The sequence below is a fragment of the Passer domesticus genome, chromosome 4, assembly GCF_036417665.1.
Source record: "Passer domesticus isolate bPasDom1 chromosome 4, bPasDom1.hap1, whole genome shotgun sequence".
NCBI lineage: Eukaryota > Metazoa > Chordata > Aves > Passeriformes > Passeridae > Passer > Passer domesticus.
In genome coordinates this window covers 60,822,206-60,842,780 of record NC_087477.1, presented here as the reverse complement: position 1 = coordinate 60,842,780, position 20,575 = coordinate 60,822,206, and the positions used below count along the sequence as shown (strand labels likewise).

Genomic DNA, 20,575 nt, shown 5'->3' with positions numbered 1-20,575 from the left:
TAAATGCAATGCCATATTCGCACAAATCTAAGGAAAGAATTGCTTAGCTAAAATTCTACCATCTACTGTTTTTGCAAGCATCTAAAAACACAGCCAAGAACCACTAGAATTGCTGAGTATGATTTTTAGAAAGTGGGACATACACACACATAAAAAGAGCAAAATTGCAGATCCATCAAAAAAAAAAAAATCACTTGGAGTTCAGGTCAGCTTCTTATCACAAAGGTTTTGTAAAATTACTACTGAAATAACTATTTATTTTTTGGCAGGACATCAAGAAAAAATACTTGAAACATCAAAAAAAGCCTATTAAATAATAAATATGTCCCCCAGATACTTTTGACCTCAAAAGGAAATGGTCTCAGCCATGGTAAACGCTGCCTGCATTGCTCCTCCTCACTTTCAGAGGTACATTCAGACACCAGTCCTCCATAAGAAGTGATGTGATTTCCCTATGGAGGCACCTCAAGCTAGGCACACTGCTCAGATTAGAGTGGCACAAAGGCAAAGCACCTTCCATGGTCATTTCTGCAGCATGCAGAGCACAGAGCTGAAGGACAGCAACTGACAAGCACCAATGGCACCAAATAATGACAGTCACTGAGGAAGAAGAGCAGACCTCCAAACCCTGCTCTCATGGAGCCTCATCCCATTCATTAAAACAGTATCCATCTGTTCTGGACAAATGCCACAAATCCAAGTCCTGCAAAAGCCTCAGCACACATCCAGACAGAAATGCCAACCACCTAATCCCACTACAGCTGCTAGGGCCAGGTGAGAAGCAGGAGTGGTGAGAAAGGGGGGAAAAAAATAAAAATTCAAGAAATCAACACTAACTTCCCATTAAAAATCTGTAGCTTTAAGGTGGCTGCTCTGCATGTCACCGGGTTGCATTTCTTGCTGGAATAACAGGAACAGTTCTGTAGGTGACTCATTCATAATTCATAAAATCTTAAGCATTTTGTAGCTCTCACTATGAATGCAGAGCATTTCTAGTCTCATTTACCACAGCCAGTCTCAACAACAAAAAAAATCTGTTACTGATATCAAAAATCAGTAACAGAAAAGTTTTCTGATACTGAGGATACTTTGCAAATAGTATGAATACAGCACTTATACAGCAATCTTATTCAGAATGTATGCAGTGGCCCTTACTGATCAGTCACTACAGAAATCTGAACAATGGCATGTCTTTTTAAGAAAGTAAGAGCTGTCAAAGTGTATATTTATACTATTTGCAGAGCATTCTTTATTTAGATTTCTATGGTAACCAGTAAGTAAGAGGACTGCAGTTCATATTTTGAATTTTTTTCATTCCCCATAGTCCAAACTAGCAGAAGAACTACAACCTTTTTTCAAGAAGGAAAAAGCAATAAGCAAACATCTTATGGACTCAAATAGAGCCGAGTCTTTAACACTTAACTTCTGCTGGAGTTCTCTAATGTAGCAACAAACAAATCATTAATTCAAGTTATCCTTTTTAAAGTAATTTTGTAACAAAACCAGTCTGGTATGCATCACCCACCAGGCAAAACTTGTCACAATGGGATTTCTGCGGTTACATTTTATCTGTCAAAATGCAACCACTGAAGAGGAAATGGGCAAGTTTGTTCTCCCTCTGTCACTTAAGGAATCAGGCACCACACACACATACATTGTGAGAACCATTACCTGCTGCAGGGGTACCATACTGTTAACACAGGAGGAAACATGTTCATTATTAAACCACACCAATTTAATTTGAAAAGAGGGTCAGACAGTGTGCTGCAGCCCACTCACCCTACACCTCCAGAACAGACTGTGGCCAGGCTGGTCCAACAGCAAATTGTGCTTGCTGCAAACACTACAGGGCCAGCATGAGGAGCACCAGCTCCTGCACCCACACTGCCTGGTTATGGCTTTTCCCATCAAGTCCTCCTACTTACATTCTGGGATAATAAAACATCAGGAAGAAGAACATAATTGCTATGTTTTGTAAATAATCAGAACTCAAAATTATTGTTATTTGTTTCTTTTGAGGGGGAACTGCAAAGCAGGAAAAAATTTACCTCTCTCCCAAAATACGAGGTATGTCCATTTTAACATCAGAATTGTATGTATTCTCAGGTATTCATTTCGTTCCCTTTGTAAGTCTTGATTTCTGAAGAGGATGCCAGCCCCAGACATTAGTCAGTTAGCCTTTAGCTCCAAATATCCAAGACTAATTTCCAAAACGTCAGACAAATTAATCCACTGGCAATGTCAAATGATTTTTACAGAATATTCCTCTCCCACATTCCAAATCTGGCCACTCTCTTCCAAGCATTTTGGTTGTCAAAGATGGTACCATACCTTCTGAAAGCTCATGAGCAAGTCTAGAGCAAGTGTTCCCCAGTAAGCCCATTTTTGCCCAGTGCTTTCAGTTCACTTTTTGGGAATCATGATTTTTCCCTAGACAAAAGCTATTTTTATCAAGGAAAGAGGAAATCCTGTCCCCATCTCCTGTGAGTTTTATTATACATCCACAATTCCCAAGTGAAACTGCACAAGGCTTTGAGAACTACAGCATTCTGGCAAGAGCAGAGGGTTTAGTGATGAGACAGCCCAAAACTGCCTAGAGGAGAGCAATTGCTGAACACAGCACAGCAGGAGCCCTCCACGACCACGTTCCCTTCCCACCACCCAGAAGCAGACAGATGGCCAGGCAGCAGCAGATGACAGCCCAGGCAATCAGTCTGCACCTACCTAGAGTCACCAGTGAGGACCACTCAGCCTCAAAAGCCACCTTTTGCCAAAGAGCACAAGACAAAAGACACCTACCAGCAGTGCTGATCAGCGGGGTCAGTGTGTGTTCAGCAGCGCTTGCCATGGGACCAGCAGGACGCGGTCAGCAGCCCCAGCACAGGACCTCCATGCCCTCATTGCTGCCTGGAAAGTGCCGAGAAGATGGCAGAGGCACTCCAATACCTAAAATATCCTAAAGCACTGAGAGCCAGGCACTCCTTGCAGCTAGAGCAACTTGCAGAACCAAAATGAAAGAGCATGGAAGCACTGGGGAAGGTACACTTTACTACTAGAGCCCCGTGAATGGGCACCATTTTGCCTGGTTCCCCCAGGAGCCTGTAAGCACCAGCCACTTGATCCCTCTCACCAGCCTCCCCCACTCCCCAAAACGGTGGTGTCTGAGCACAAACAAAGCCATCCTGTTTTAACATACCACTTAATGGCAAGAGCGTGGAAAAGCAACAGTAGGCAATAGTCAAAAATCAAAGAGAACAGAAGTTCTGTGGAACAGAAAGCACTTTCAATGCCCCAAGTTTCACTGGGATGCAGAAGCCAGTGAATGAGCACTCAGTTTCACTAAAATTATTCCAGACTAGTAAAGCATAACATTACACAGGGTAATAAATTTGGAAAACAAGAGCTTGTTAGATACAGTAGAACAGGAATAAATTTTCTACCTGTGGCTTATATCCCTCCCTTGATCTAAAAATTCCAAATAATTTCAACATCACTGAAGGAAAACTGAGTACTTCATCTCCCTCATGGTCCCATCTAATGCAACTAACCAGTTTGAAAAGGAAGAATTTACAAGTGCCTACCAAGAGATGTCAGCCGGAGGCAGGCTCCTTGCCAACAAAAACTGCAGCATGTTCATCTCTGCACCTCCACACCAAGCCTCCTAAAAAATACCCTTCAAAGAAAATCTTTCCTTAGAAACTTCTTAGTATGAGCTATGCTGAAGTATCTAATTGTTTTCTGCAAAGCACACTGCAAAAGTTTTTTGTACTTACTGGGTGATTCCCAGCCTGACTCCCTGGCCTTTGCTACTGCATCCTCACAAAACACACCATGACAGGACCATCTCTATTCATCCCATGTTTGATGACTAGACCTAGACTGTCCCTGCTGGAGCTCAGAAAGAGCAGGAGTAGCAGGTAGATCAGGAACTAAAAGAGGCACCTGGAAGCTTTTTTTCAAAAAGAAAGGAATATTATATATATATACATACACCCATATGCCTACTTATACTTTGATCCAAAACACACAAGCCACCAGCAGCCACCACACAGTGAAAGAAACAGCTGCTTCTAGGCACTGATAACCTACCTCAGCAAGAACAGTCCCAAGGACAAGAATCAAGAGTAGTTTGGACTGCACTGTGGGATCTCACACCTTTGTTTTTTGCTATAAACATCAATGCTTTGTTTTGTGAAAATACAGAACAATATCCATCACAAGAATGACAGGAATCCTCCAGAGCATCCTTCCCACTAACAGATAAGGCAAATCACCCTCTGTGTGACCTACCCAAAACAGCACACTTGAGCTCTGGTACACTGGGAGGTCCAGCCATGTTAACACTGTCTTGCTCTGTCCAAGTAGAGCACATGTTAAGCTTAACCCAGCTGTAGAAGGCTGCTGGCCTCCAACATCCCAGCAGGAGCAAGGTCACTGCCACAGCAACACAAGAGTCTGGACAGAATGTCCCTGCTTTCAGCCCCTGCTCCAGACTTCACCATCACAGTTTCCTCCACTAACTGAAAGACATGCATGTCAGTAAAGTGTCTTTATCACTTCACCATCATACATACACATGATGTGTAGAGTGGGGGGAAAACCCAGTCCCTTTTGGCTCTTTCAATTACAAGCCAGCCTCCTGCTACTCACAGTACTGCAGTGCTACTCCTATACAAGGGCACTTGCTTTTGAACACCAAAGGTGATGGAGGAAAAAAACCCCCACAAATGTATACACTTTTTCTCCACAGATAGGAAGCACAGAAACAAAGAGATCACCATAAGAGAAAACAACATGCATTGAACACAAAACAAAACCCAAACAAAACCAGAAAAATTGGAGTGGCCCAGCTGTCATCCTGGCCACCCTGAGGTTCTGCCATGCTGGCAGGTAGCACTGCAATCCACAGGGGCTGCTACTGAAGGAATGCAGCCAGTACAGAGCAAAATGCTCTGAAGTGCAAGGGAATAAAGAGGCAGGACTTTGGATAGCTTTTGCTCTAAATGTTTCTAAAAGAACTAAGTAATTTAAAACAACTCTCTTCTCTTCCATTTGCAGCATATTTTATCTAGCTTTTTAATTTGTTTTGATCAAGCTCATGTTCCTTCTGTTTAACCAAATAATCAAACAACTTGATATGTGAACCACTCAATACTCCTCTTAATGTGGAGTTCATATGTCACTGATAACCAGTTGCTTAGGATGCAAAAACACACTGAAAATCCCTGTGCAGCTGAGTGCTACAGAATAAAGGGCACAAAACCTTCCTGGAAAAATATCTCTAGTATCCAGCTACAATGAAAAGGAAGCACACCTACACAGTTTGGCTGACCCAGATATTAAATGGCCTTTGTAATTAAATAAGCAAAATAGAAAGACAGAAGAAAGTGAAATTAAAATAACCACAGAAAATCCAGGCTAAGACAAAAACCCCTGTCAACACCCTCAAATATGCCCACAACAAGAAACACAACACCCAACACGAACACAGGTTTTCATAAGGAATTTTTGCTGCATTGCTCTCCAGTGTTTGGATTTTAACGTCATACAAAACCGTTCACAGAGTTTCCCAAGGAAAGGGAAATCAGATGGCAGAAATATTCCTCTCTATTTGTGCTGACTTCTAAGAAAAAAGCAGAATTTTTAATTCTAAAAAATCAGAAGTCCATGGTAGGCACCATAAAGCTGCTACAGTTAATATATTAGCATTGCAGAATTTTAGATTCTTCCATAGTCTGAAGTATCTTTAAAGCACAACTATTCCACTTTTTTGAAATAATTCTGTCAGCGTGCCTGCAGAACTGTAAGCTAGCTAGAAAGGAATATATACCCATTGCTAGGCAAGAGCTAGTTGGGAAATGCAGCAACAGCAGGCAAGCACACAGAGCTGAGGAGATGCCCAGCACACTGCACAAGCCTGAGGTGCCTGGCCACCCCAAGGCACAAAAGGGAACAGGGAGCTTTCCTTCCTTTTTTCTCAGCACAAACCTGAACAGTCAGGCATTATTTTCTATCATCAGATAAGAGCTGGCTTTTGGAAAGGTAAGAGTCTGACAGTTAATCAAGAAAACTTGCCCAGAGAGCAGACTGCTTACTTTCTGCAGAAATCACAAACACATCCAGCTGCTTCCAATATAAAAGTTTGACTGCACAGCAACCCATGCCACAAACACTGCAGTCTAACACTTGAAGTTTCCCTACAAAGGCATCATCGCCAAAACTACCAGTTTATGCTGTCAAACAGCACCATAAGACCACACTGCAGTAGTATTTTCTTTATTAAATATGCAGAGCATCGAAGTCAAAGGTGCACTTTGGAAAGATATTCAAGTACTTTTCTTCTAAACACAGATTTCAAACAGATCATTGACAAATGAGAAGACCTAGGAACACCATAGGGGTGTGTTCTCCAAATATTTTGTTCAGAGGGTTACCACAAAAAATGCAAAAGGCCTCCAAAAACCCCTACTTGAATCTAGCCAGAAATGCATACCACACAAGCACAGTCCTTTCACTAAGAAAGCAGCCTATGGGGTGGTGTTGATTATGCACTGATTAGGCTGTTAAAAGCAGAGGTACCCCACCTACCAGAGTGCATTCCTCAGGGTATGTAAAAACACAAAGGTCCTCTTTTTCACTGAAGATCTCTAAAACTCTAACAGAGAACAGATTGTTTCCTAACATCTTTCATACAACACCGTTTGTGTTCCTGCAATTCAAACACATTATTCCCAGCATTTAACTTCCTCGTCATCTTAATCCCTTAAATTTGATTAATATATCAGCATTATTTTCCCCATAGAAACCTGAAGCCAATTTATAAAACAGTAAGGCTTAAAGACCTTCAGATATAGTGCTATAAAAAAAAATATAGTAGAGTGCAAGTGTTGTTGTTTAGATATAACTTACTCACATTACAAAGTAAAGATGCAAAGGACAAACTGCCTGGACGGGTGACTGGTGTTGCAAGTGATGACTATTTTTCTTTAATCTGTAAAGCCTTTTCTTTTAAATACAGTGTTGCAGATGTAAAACCAAGAGTAATACAAGTGCACATGAGTACACTAGAACATCAGCAATGCCGTCTCTAAAGCACAGAGATCCATCCCTGAGATGGCACCAGCCCAAACTGCCAAGGCTGCACGCTGCTGCCCAAGCTCAGGCACATTGCTTCTGGTCCTGAGCCAAATGGCATGAAACCAGCTCAGATCTCCTCCACAGCCACAGCACATTTATGTGCAATGCAGATAATCCTTCTACAACAACCAAGTGCAGAAGGTGAGGGGGACACGATACTACTAACTAAAAGAAAAATTCCAACAACGCTTGGCTGAACAAGACAGCAAATTGGCCTGCATTATTGCATTTGTATCTTGCCATAAACACCACCATCAGCTTGCTTCCAAGCTTTAAACTCAATAACTAAAACCTACTTGAGGAATTATACTCGTTTACATATCAAATACTAATGACCATGTCACTGTTTTAACCCTTTTCTTATTCCTTCACTGACTTAGGTTTCATTTTCTTACCTTCCCATTCTTTTGCTGCATGCTGGCTACAATTTGGTAGAAACATACCATGAGATTATAAACTGTGTGTTTGGAGGGATGCTGGAAGTGCATGTTGTCTGTGTGGACTTTAGTAGAGCCTTTGTTACAATTTTCCACAGCATTCTCCTAGAGAAAGTGGCTGATCACTGCTTGGATGGGTGCACTTTCTTCAGGTAGAAAGCTGGCTGGATGGTCAGCCCCAGGGAGTGTTGATGAGTTACATCCAGCTGACAGCCAGTCACAAGTGGTGGCACCCAGAGCCCAGCTCTGTTTAATATCTTTGTCAATGACCTGGGCAAGCAGATGAAGTGCATTTGCAGACAGTCTGCCTACAACACAAGTTGGGTGGGCATATTGATCTACTGGAGGACACAAAGGCTTTCACAGAAGGATCTGGACAGGCTGGATCAATGGCCCAGTGCCAGCTGGACAAGATTCAACAAGGCCAAATGCTGGGTCCAGCACCTGGGTCACAACAAGCCCCTGCAGCAGAACAGGCTGGGGGCAGAGCGGCTGGAACGCAGCCCGGTGGAAGAGGCCCTGGGGGTGCTGGTCATCAGCCAGCTGAACACGAGCCAGCATGTGCCCCGGTGGCCAAGGCGGCCAATGGCATCCTGGCTTGTATCAGAAACAGAGTGGCTAGGAACACACCAAAAACATTAGAAACAGGGCAGTCATTGTCTTGTCCTCAGCACTGGTGAGGCCGCAATTCCAGTCCTGTGCTCAGTTTTGGGCCCTTCATTACAGGAAAGACTGAATGAGATGGTGGAACATGTCCAGATGAGCAGAAAAACTAGCAGAGTCTGGAGCATGTCTTACATGGAGTGGTTGAGGGAGGTGTGCTTGTTTAATGTGGAGAAGAGGAGGGTCACGGGGGCTTTTTCACTCTCTACAAAATAGCCAAGGTTGAAAGAAGGTTGCAGCTGGGGGTGCAACCAGGTAACAAGTCATTTGACATGAGGGAACAGCCTCAAGTTGTGCCAAGCAGGTTTATATTGGTTATTAGGAAAAATGTCTTCACTGAAAGGGCTGTTGAGCATTAGAACAGGCTGCCCAGGGAACTGATGGAACCACTGTCCCTGGAGGCACTTAAAGGACATGTAGATGTGGTCCTTAGAAATAGGGTTTGGTGGTGGACTTGACAGTGCTAAGTTAACAGCTGGATTGGATGATCTTGGGGTCCTCTCCCAACCTAAATGATTTTATGATAATGGGTACCATCAGCACACTAGACACAGAAACCAATTAAGAGCTGGAAAATATCTGACCTATGTGTACAGAATTATTGACTAACACTCAAACACAATTTGAAAACACATTTTGATGTCAGGAGTTACGCTTGCATGAGGAACACCAAGACAGCATTCACACACTACCTCAAACTAACATATACTCTAGGATCAGGTCCAATCTTCCAATTGTTCCTCAAACTGTGTAATTTTGAGAGGAAACTCGTCTTTATTAGGCTGCTTGTTTTTTCCTACACTCATGTTTTCCTCTGTCTATCTATGCACCAAGATCTTAATATGTAAAGTACAGGCAGGCATAAAGGCACCTTTTTTCATAAAAGCAAAACCAGAAACCTGAAGCTCTGACTCCATTTTCATCAGAAATCAAAGTTATCATGATGATTTTTAAGTGTTAATTTGTTACTGTTACAATGTTTCCTTGCTTTTACATTCTGGCTAAAATCAGCTGTGGAAATGACAGAAGAAAGGGCATTTTTTTAACACCATATATTTTAATCCAGAACAGAAGCCGGAAGTTCTGGAAGTTTCACAGGAAAGCTGGTCAGTTTAGTTTTATTGCTGGAAACTACCTTAACATTTCTTTTAACATTTGAATAGAGAACAGATATGAATCTCTGAAAACTAAAGTTCATGTGCAGCCAAATCAAAGCAGCACATGAATGGGTGTTGTTATCAAATTGAACTCTAACCACCATCAAGCTCACCACATACATGGCCTCTGGTGTGATGTTTTATTTAATAAAGTGATACAGCCTTATTTCCTCAAGACACGGACTACGCATTTTGAGTTAAAATAAGACACTGTGGGCCACTAAAAATTAATACTGAACTATTCCTTTAATGCCCCTGAAAAGTTTTGGCTACTACACAGAAATACTTGGAAAGCTGTATTTCAAATCTTACACTTTTCCAGTCATGTACTTAGAGATAGTTAATTCATAACAATCAATTTTGGATGGGAGGTAGTGAAAGTCAGCTGGAAACCTGGGCTGGGCCCCCTCCTCACACAGTTCAGAGCAACCAAGAGCATCAGCCAGCTTCCTATTCATCTCACTGCACATGGGACCACCTCTCCACAAATATGAACTACTCTTAAGTTTTTACACCATGGAATCAAGCACAGAGTTTCATCACTACTACTTAGCTTTAATTCCAAACAGTTCCTATTTAAAAGTTAACAGGATGTACATGTGTACATAAAATGTGGACTAAAAAAACATAAAAGAAAATAGAGTTCTCATGCTTGAGTCATTAGACATGACCTGTTTCTTGGCATAAAGCTAAATAATGAGGGGGAAAAGAACAAGAACAGCTGGACAACATCCAAGTTCTTAATGCCTCCAAAGCAACTGACATTTACTGGCCAAAGACGACAACACTTCAAATAATTTCAGCCAAAATATTTTTTTTCTTCCTAATTCTTAAATAGCTGTAGTTATCAAGGCGAGACTACCTTATCCACCTGAACTGCCCTTCCTTCTTTGAACTAGTGCACCACGCATGGTAGTACCAATGTGGATGTGTTTTACAAAATTAATTCAATGCAAAAAGAACTCGTACTGGACTGCTCTGTGGATACCACTAGTAACTGCCACACCTGAACTTCTCCCAAGTAACATGGCCAACCACAACAGGCACACCGCTGTCTGAGAGCGGGTCTGTCAGTCAGTAGTCCCCGATGCATTTTAAATGAAGTACATTTTGCATTGCCCACCCAGCCAAGGAGAAAGCAAGGACTGCCACACACACCTCCCCAGGCAGCATGGGTTTGCCAAGACAACCAGATGATGGGCAGGTGGTGAGATGCACACACACCAAACTCTGGCTGGGAGACCAATTGCAAGGGTCAGTATAAGAGTTCAGTGTGCAGAAGAGCAAAGAGTAGCATCCTCTCTCCCACACCCTTGTCTTTTGAAGTATCTCACAATGCAATGAGCTGAAAGGAAGGCTGCAGCAGAGAGAGATAAAAGGTAGGAACCTCAGAAAATGACAGTTTCTGATGCAAAGCAGTATCTGACATGACCATGAGGAGTCTGCAGAGAGAAATAAGTGACATGAATGGACAAGAAATAAAACATCAACTGATCTGAGTATTAACAAATGTGCACAAATGCAAGCTTTTAAGCTAGCTATAAAACCTCACAGGATTTTTAACTAAACCATTAATTATAACATATAGAAAGGGACTTGAAACAGCTCAGCAAAAGGTTCAAGATACAGCCATGGTTTAAAAAGCAGAACCTCAAATTCCATAGCTTTGCATAAACAGAACTGAGATGAAGAGTAATGTTAGCCTAATTAAGGTCTTCTAGAGGACACTAGTGCGGATTAATTTTTTATAAGTTGCTGTGCTAGTCACGTCAAAAGACAAGGTTACTTGTCTTTCATAAAGAGGTAACAAGTCTGGCTCTGTGAATGGAAAAACCCCCAAAGTATACTGTCTTCCTGAACAATCCAAATCTGCTGAAATACACCCAAGTACGATAAGACAGAAAACCATTTGGAAAAGGAAGCCTGGCAGTTTCTGCTTGCATATGCAGAAGAGTGTGTGAGTATGTAAATACAAAAACTAATTCTGGCAGGAAGTCACAGAAGTGAAGTATGGAACATTTTATGTGGGTATGAGGATCAGGAGAATTGTTCCATCTACGCCACGTTTATTACTAAGATTCATTAATCAACAACCTTAAAGGTACAGGTCTATTTCTAACTGTTACAGACTATGATAAAATAACAGTGGGAGAGATACACACAAAACCCAGAGATGCTTCTACTTTTTTCCTCTGGAAAGATATAGCAGTGACACCTCATGGACAAGGTATTGAAAGTAGAGGGACAGAGGGTCTGATCCACCCTGACAGCCTCCCCCAGTCTCAAACAGCACCACTCTACGTGTCTGGCACAGATAGAGCTCATTCCACAGTGGGTCTGGCTCTGGTACCAGACAAAAGGAGCCCTGCACGGGAGCAGTAGTACCTGCTGAAACTGGAGCAGATTTTGAAGTGAGAAAGGGTAGATTTAGACTGGACATAAACAAAATATTTTTATTATGAGGGTGATGAGGCACTGGAACAGATTGCCCAGAAAAGTTGTGGATACCCCATCCCTATAAATGAATGTTCAAGGTCTGGTTGGATAGGGCTTTGAGCAACCTGGTCTAGCAAAAACTAAGATGCCCCCTACCTACAGCAGTGGGGTTTTTGGACCAGATGATCTTTGAAGATCCCTTCCAATCCAATTCAAAACATTCAATGACTCCATGATTCTACCTGCCCTACAATGTCTTCTCTGCCTTTCCTGGCTACCACCCATACAAAGCCAATCTGTTTGGGAAAACAAGGGAGCGCAAATAAACAGTGCCAAGAGACAAAAAGATCCAAGATACACAAAGCCAACTATACAGAAAACCATAAGGACCTGCACACTGATCCTCATGCAGGTGGGAAGGACAGCTCCACATTAACAGCACACTAGGATAACTCAGAGAAATGCTTAACTTCTGCAGAGCTGGCTACCTCTCAAGAAGGAAAAATAGCCTTCCTTTGAATGCTTTCTGATCTTAGACCTACCTCTTCCATAGTTCTAAAATATTGACTACAATGACACTTTGGTGCATCTGGAGATTTGTCAGACATCTATCCCAGCCACAGAGTTCCCGTCCTCCTCTTGTTCCACACATAATGGACACACCAGCATCCCCTCCATAAATTGTGCAAAGTTAAAATTGTTTCAGAAATTGCATGCTCAGCATCTGGGAACATACACATTTCTTAATGGTCTTCTCAGTACTGCCTGTGCTGCTGAAGACTTTTTCAATCCATCCACCTCAGGAAGCATATATTTAGCATGAGCAAAGATCTATTTTTTTCAGAGAAAAAAATGTTCTAGCTTGAAGCTTAGATAAATCAATGTCCCTAAGATTAAATTATCCTGCTGCCCTCAAAACAAGTCCAGATGAATTTCTTTCCAGCTGAAAAAAGAAAGTTTTATGTCTTTTTCTGCCACTCTGCAAACCAAACTGTGATTACATTTTTTTTGCTGTTCATAGTTAATTAAGTGGTCCTTGGAAACCGTCAAGATTTGTTACGTCTTTCTTTCTATTCTTCCTTTCTATTCTAGGAAGGTAACCTGTAGTGTTGTCCAAGTCATTGCTTTCCCAGGATGTTAGCTCCTCCAGTGGGTAGCCTCTTCTACCTCATCCAAATCCTACCTTCTCCTGAGGGTCTCCTTTTAGAAGTCCCTTTGTCCCAAGACATGGTCCCAGGAAAAGTAACCCATTCTAGTCTGCAAAAGACTCTCTCTCCCTACTGAAGGCCCAGACATCATCTGTACCCAAACAGCCAGATAATCTCATGGTATTGATATCAGTAGAGTGAGAGAAAGTCCTCATACATCAGGAAAGCCTCTCCATACTCGGGCAAAAGCTCAACAGTTACTGCCCAACTATCCACCAAACTGTTTTGATAAGTCCCAGTGAGGGATGGAATATTCAGTAATGGAGCTACAGGAATGCCATGCCAATGACAGAGCTGCATACACAGATAATCACTGTAAAATACTAACAGACATGTAGCTTGTAATTTCCTTCCTTTTTTCCTACCTGTTCCCACAGACAAGTGAAATACCAACACTTAACAAGTCTGCCTGTTTGCAAGACATGATTGCCATCACTGAAGAAAACTGAAAATCCTCCACTGATTCCCCTTCAAACTCATCAACTCCAGTCATAAAAAGCACATTTCACTGCTTGCTGCTCTGCTCTACATTCACCTTTGGGCTGTGGTAGATTTTACTCTCTGGAAGACCAATCACTTCAGGTAATAGCCCGTAGAAAAAGATGGCTTGTCCACATCTATGAGCTTCACCTCAATATTGAAGGTGACCACTTAAGATCAAAGCAAAATAAAGACTTGAAGGGAGCAGTGCAAGTATCAAGAGACCAGTTCCCATCAACTATCTGTACCCAAACATACAGTGGAGTTGCTCATCACATAAGCCTATGATTAATGGTGTCCTGATAAAAATAGGAATTCAATTTCAATTCCTCTAGAGTAGCCAGAGGCCTTTTGGTATTTTCAGGATGTCATTTTGGTGTCTGGACCTTTACACGGTCTGAAACAAAGAACAAGCACTTGCAAAAGAAAGATAGGAAAGGGTCATGTACAGTCTGAGCACAAAATCTATGCTTCAGCTATAATGAAAGGGTGTTTCTGCAAAAAGCAAAGTGATGGAAACACAAGCAGGACACCAATGGGAAAATACAGGTGACTTCTGTGGCAAATTGTACATCACTGCATACAACATTTCACTATGGGCAGCACACTAGAAGGTGGGAAAGCAAAAGAAAAAAAAAGGTGGGGAAAAATTGAGGTAAAAGCACTTAAAATGAGAACATTTTGACTTTCCTGAAATCCCACCCACTGCAAGGACTCAAGGTGCTCAAGGACCCCAGCTCAAACATACTCAACTGAGGAGCCTTGTTAGTCCTCTCCAGAAACAGTGAGGAAGCTTGCTCTCTCCATTACACTGGAGTGAAGTCACCCTTACACAGCAACTCTGCAGGTAAAGTGGATGCAACTGGAATCACTGACACCCTCACATGAAGATGTCAGAGCCCAGCATCTCAGAGGAAAGCCCCAGCCATGAGGCAGCTGCCTTTTGCAGATGCCAAGAGCCAATGCTTCCATTCAGACAGAAGCCATATGCTAACCCAGTAAGATAAAACCAGATTATTTTTCCCAGTTGTTCCTTCCAGCACACTTTGTTCAATGGAAAGAAAATCAAAACCTAGAGAAGTTGTTGTATTCATTAATCTCTGCAGACTCACTGCAATCATAATTGGGCAGCCTAACTGCTCAGAAGATTATGCCAGTGATTCAATTGCACTGCAATACAAATAAAGATATCTGCATAAAGTGGGCTGCAAAGTACTAAATATAAACTAACGAAGTTATACATTTGTGCATCATTGCCCTTTCTAATAGAGTTTGGAAAATTGAAGGCAACATACTATTATATATCATGTGCTATTATTCACATAAGTGCCTAAATTACAGAGTTTCGGGAGATACTAGTTATACGCATATTAAAAAGTCATTTATTTCATCATATAATACACAGACCTCTTTCAAGATTGAAATAGGAAACATGAAAGGGACATCTGAATAGCAAGTCTCAATTAAAAATTATTTCTGCTGCCATAACAGCTTTTCCCTCCAGATTTTGAGGTCCCCTCTCACACTGAGCACAGCAGGAGGAGAATTTCTGAATTTATGTTCTTCGCATTTATCTTCTTCCAAAAAAAAACTGTGACAGGAGTTCACAACTTCTTAGAACACTGGATAAAATTGTTCATACCACTTAAGTACAAAGTTAGAGGACTTGAATAAATCAGGTTTAGACTAAATGTTTAGACTAGAGGCTCTTGAGAGCAAGGGTGAAGTAAACATCTGCACCAGACAGAGTAGAGATACAGAAACCATTATTTAGAAGCAGAGGAGACCCTGAAATGTGCAAAGGATGTTTAGATGTAGGGATACAACCAAGTTAGCCTTTGAAGCACTTGTGATGGAAGCCTTGGCTCGCCTTGCACACACAGGGATGAAGATGCTGAGCAGCTGTCAATCCTAAGTCCCTTAATGAAGCCCTGGTGTTATTTCACACTCAACTACCACCTTTTGTTTTTTTTTCCTTGTTATTTTCACCTTGTGCCTAATTGATTACAAGCTTGGCTACCACTGGAGTTTGTTCAGCTTCACAGTACCCTGGTCAGAGCTCCACAGAGGGGCTGCAGCAGTGCCAGGGGCTGTAGGGAGCAGCCAGCCCCCAGCACTCCACCAGTCCCTCCTTCTGCAGGGGAATGGGGACAAGGAGTGATGCCCAGGCACAGAGGTACTCCAGGTCAGCTGACCTCTGGCACTCCAGAATCAGCAGCTCTCCCCAGTAAATTTTTTCCCACCCTGTGAACACTAACTCCCAAACCTCAAATTCTGGGTTTGATGAGCCTAGCTTTTCAGAAGCCATTTAATATCAGAAATGGCTTTTAAGCACTCCCTCCCTTCTCCCTCAAAGGATTTCACACAGCTTCAGGGAGGCAGACAAAAGCTTGCTCTCAGAATTTAAATATAAATTTATATTCAAAACAGGCTTAATTACTAAACTGCAGTTTGTTTTATGTGTAAGGATTTGTCTTTATCATAGAAACCACAGCTGTTGAAACAGTGTCTGATAGTACTTCTTTCCTATCATCGCTATTCCTTCAGTAACCACAGTGTACATCTTTTATCTTAACTGCCAAAAAGAAGCTCTGAAGTACTAAGCTGCACAACTTCTACTCGAGTTAAGAAGGCTATTACCATCCTCAAATCACAGATACATCAACCACAACTACCCCAACACTGCATAACACTGAAGTGACATAAGCAACATCTTTCCCAAATTGTTCTTTTAATCATCCAACACGCGTGTCCTCAGCTAGAAACACCAAGCAGAATGCAACCCTCCTGCACAACCAGCTTTTACAACCAAGGATGCCACACACTGTTTTTGTAATAGGAAGAGATAGCACCAAGGTAGAGAGCAGCTGGCTGCAGTGAGATGCCTGTTGTTCTTCCTTTGACTTCTCCACATATTCTTTTCTTCTGTGCTCGGTGATGTGGACTTGAAGCTCCTGAAAAAGAGCATTAATCTAAAACTACACACTACATTTAGTCTGAAGGTTTTCAAGTCTTTGAAGATTTTCAAGAGATTTATTTTGGATTCAACAACAAGCTTTTGGAAGAGCTAACAGCAGCACCCTTCTTTTATCCCTGCACATGGGATGGCTGTACTTACATCTAATCCCCAAACCTTCACTTTATAACCTCCCCCAGCTTCTCTGTCTCTCTGCCTCAAATCTTCAGAAGTGCAGGGAGTCTAGAAAGAAATGGAATAGAGAAAAATAAAATAAATTAAATTTTTAGCCTTTAGTTTTAACCTCTCTTAAATGAATTCTTAAGTTCATTTAAAATGAAGAGTGCATTTCCAAGGCACACCAAAAAAAAATTAAAAAAAAAAGCTTTTACAATAAGAAAGGAGTTGGAACAGAATACCACAATATTATTTGTTTTAAAGAGCTGAACAGGAAGTTCATGAAAGGTATCCTTAGCCATGAACACATTGTGGTTTTCACTGAAATGTACTGTACAACTGTGGCCCAACTTCTAACTGCACATATTTCAGGGCATTAGGTAACTTCAGAAAAAAAGTCTTCTTTTTACTCAAGAACACACAAAAACCTAAATTTTAATAAAGTCTCCCCATTCTAACTTAAATCCATCACTCAGCAACATCACTCATCACTCAGAAAACCTCTCAATTTCAACGCTGCCTCTCCATTGAGCTGGTGGGCTTTCCCTACCTCAGTGGCCAAAAAGATCCATGCTGGAGGAGAGAATGATGAAACACAGAAGTAACATCAGTCAGTGTCTAGACAGTGACTTTCCATGGAAGCCTTCCTTGTTTCCATGCTGTGCTAAGGCCAGATTGATAAAAGGTGTTGAATAGCAGCTGAAGGCACTCTGGAAAAACAAAACACTGAAGCAACAGGAGTCGAGCCAAACGCAACTGGATGTGTTTGCAAACCCTGCCAGGAGCATAATGACCACTGTAAAATGTAGCTGTCCTCACAAGGCAAAGGAAAAATGCTCCTGAGCACATGCTAGTCAAAGCCTGTAACAGCTTAGGCTGCTAATTCCTGCAGTTTGTAAATTCTTAATCTGTTGACTAGTCTTCCAAGGAGAAATAGCCTGGCACTCATTCTAAGTCTTTTCTTCACTTAACCATCCCTAAGAAAAGAAGAGTTCACCTGCATGTAAACCAACAACCAGCCAGAGGAATTTCCCTCCTGCCAATTCCTGGATGTCACACGATCCCTGTAGATGTATCTACAGGGCTGGTTATCTTTTACATGATCAAACACTAGATTGCAGCTGGCACTTTGAACATCACTGCTAAGAATCCAGGTGGAGAAATTTCCCGAGGGACTACAGAAAGCAAGGCCTTAAGGGCACCTATATCTCAAATCTGACTCAGTAAGAAAAGATAGATGTGTAACTATTTTACTACCAACTGAACAACATTACTCAAGCCACCTCCCCCTCCACTTTTTCCCCCAAAACACATAAGCACAATTACCAAGTATTTGAATATGTAGGAATCCTTACACAAACTAGACCTTAGAGCATGTGTCAAATTCCTCAGCACTGCCAATGTAGACAGATCCTTTTGTGATTAAGCACGAAGAGGTTATGCAGGAACTGAAGGCAGGTACCTTCATGGCAGATACACAACATTCATAACTCCTTGTGTCTTGTAATACAAATAATTTCATTGGTTGCTAAATACTATGTTTCCATATAATTTTAAAACTGTTCCACAATAAAGTGTTTTTCTCAATATAATGATTTCCTCTACCAACACTAAAAACACTACTTAAGTAAGGCAGTTTAATATGACCTTAATAGAGAATGAGGTGAATTTAACAGCAACCTTTAATTATTTGCTTGGGGGGCAGGGGGTGGAAATTAGAACTAATCAGCCCCACTGAACTTTCCTATCCATTTCAACCTGGGGGAAAGTTTTACAACAGAAAAGTGTTTGTTAATCTTTCTCTCTATTTGTGGTCACACAGGACATGAGCAATGCTACTACAGGTTACCCACCAGGGAGGGAGGGCTCTGCCCTAACTGCAGTTAAAAGGTACATCTGTACAGAGAAACCTCAAATAACACTGCAAGTTCACATCTGCCTTGGCAGGGAGCAAAACACAAAAAGGGAAACAGGGAGAGATGTTTATGGTCCAACCCACCAGAGCAGAGTGAAATATCAACCAGCACATATGCTTCCAGCTCCTCTGCTCTGTGCCACAGCCTCCCTGCTCCCCTTGCATCATGTACAAAACCCATTGGTAATTGTCTGTTGCTGTGCTCCTGCCTTCCATACAAAGCCATGCTTTTTTAGAATGTTGCTCTGTATCAAATCCACTGCTGCCACTAAAGCATTGCAAAACACTTTTGAGTCCAAACACAGCTACTCCACAACATACTGCAGACTGTTTTAGAAGGGGAGGAAAGGAAAAAAAGCAAAGTCAACAAATCTTCAGCTTAAGGCAATTTTACCTTGTGTTTTGCAGCTGCTCTATAGCAAAAATTATGCTTTATAGCAAGAATTAGGGGAATATGTTCAATTGAAGCATATCTTGACCTCAAAATATCACCAATTTGATTCAAACTCCAGTCCCCCTCATCAGAGAAGTAGTTTCTCATGGGTTTTGGATATATATAATTATTTTTTTAAGTACCAGCTGAAACACCAGGACTAAAAGCATATATTTGAAAAACAATCCTGAAACTACAAAGGTCTCACTGTCTGCCAGGAAAGAACATCAGAAACATGCTCCAACCTGGCTGATGCTTGGACACTGTCAGCCTCTGTCACATTCAGAGCCAGATACTTCAAGGAAGAGCGAAGCTGTGTCTGCACCCTTTGCTGTGCAATGACCCAGTGTCAAGACCCAGCATCCAGTTTGGGGAAGGAGAGGAAAGATTTTGTATGAACAAAGTGACACAGCTTTCAAACGTGATTCGGGGCCCACTTATATCAGAGGGAAGTAGTTCAGCACATTTATTCTAGTAGCACCAGTAGGCCAAAATCAAAGTACTGAAGATGTTAAAGTGCTGTCTAAAATGCCAAAGCCAAAGGAACCACGCATTGCTAAGAGAAATGAACAAATATTACGCTGGCAGGTAAAAAATGTTTTCTCAGAACATCAAAATCCCTGTTGTAACTTAATAGCAGTAACCCATAGTCAACCCAAGCTATTCAGATCCAAGGGTTTTTTTAAGAATTTTGGAAACAACACCTTTTAAAGGATTAAGAATGCACAATGCCATATTTAACTCCTGGCCATGAGTGACTCAAAATTAACACTTCTCCTCCATCTTATCTTATGCATGCCAATTACAATGGTTACTCAGAATCAGCATACTACCCATCAGTAACAAGGGTAGCAAATGCTTTCCATTAGGCAGGAAAAACTTATTTTCTACACTGTTCTTAGAGTCTAACACAGGATAGATCTCACCACATATATTAAAGGTTCACCACTGACTGTATATATAAAATCTTGAATTGCTGCCATAAAGATTTTAAATACAGTAGAGTATTTAGAGAAGCCAACCCTCATTCTTCCTATAACATCTTCTCTGTCAGCCTTACAGAGCTACCTTGGTTTGCCATGCAGATCTGCAAGGAACAAGAAGAGACACTCCTTGGATCATCATTCCCTGTCTTCATGGGCTGGAGATGGCAGCCCACAGCTGTTGCCATCTTGTTGCAAAGGTTTCATACCGTCTTGGAGATTTCTCAGGGACAGCTCCTCACAGCACTGACACCTCCTCTGCACAGCCAACAAACTCCATCTCACCTCTCTACCACCCAACCTGCTCTTTTACAATACCCCTCTTAACTGGATCCAGCTGTGGCCTATTAAGGGCAGGCTTGTTCTTAATGCTTGATAATTGGCCCAGCTGTAACTCCTTAGGGGTGAGATTACCTTCACCACTGTCTCTATTCTCCTACATTTTATCTATCCACGCACAACTTACATACCATGAACTGGGGAGAACTGAGAGCAGGGAAATCCTAGCACTGCTCCTAGGACTGCCCATCCTTCTCCAGCACTGTGTTCAAAGATACAAATCACTTACACACTGTAATGCTACACTGACACTT

At 41.7% G+C, this 20,575-nt stretch overlaps 1 protein-coding gene across 13 annotated transcripts in view; it reads right to left on the bottom strand.

Moving 5' to 3' along the window:
• APBB2 (amyloid beta precursor protein binding family B member 2) overlaps positions 1 to 20,575 on the bottom strand; it is a 162,821-nt gene that overhangs the window by 128,394 nt on the left and 13,852 nt on the right. Inside the window, exons 1-2 of one of the 13 annotated variants that reach the window (XM_064418309.1) lie at positions 20,192 to 20,236; positions 16,637 to 16,717 (exon numbers count right to left, since the gene is read on the bottom strand). The exons of 10 other annotated variants lie outside the window; for them this stretch is intronic. The gene's annotated coding sequence lies outside the window, so the exon portion shown is untranslated. Of the gene's footprint in view, positions 1 to 2,799; positions 2,823 to 16,636; positions 16,718 to 20,191; positions 20,250 to 20,575 lie in introns of those variants that run through there. 2 more of the 13 variants (XM_064418308.1, XM_064418310.1) reach the window with 2 other exon arrangements.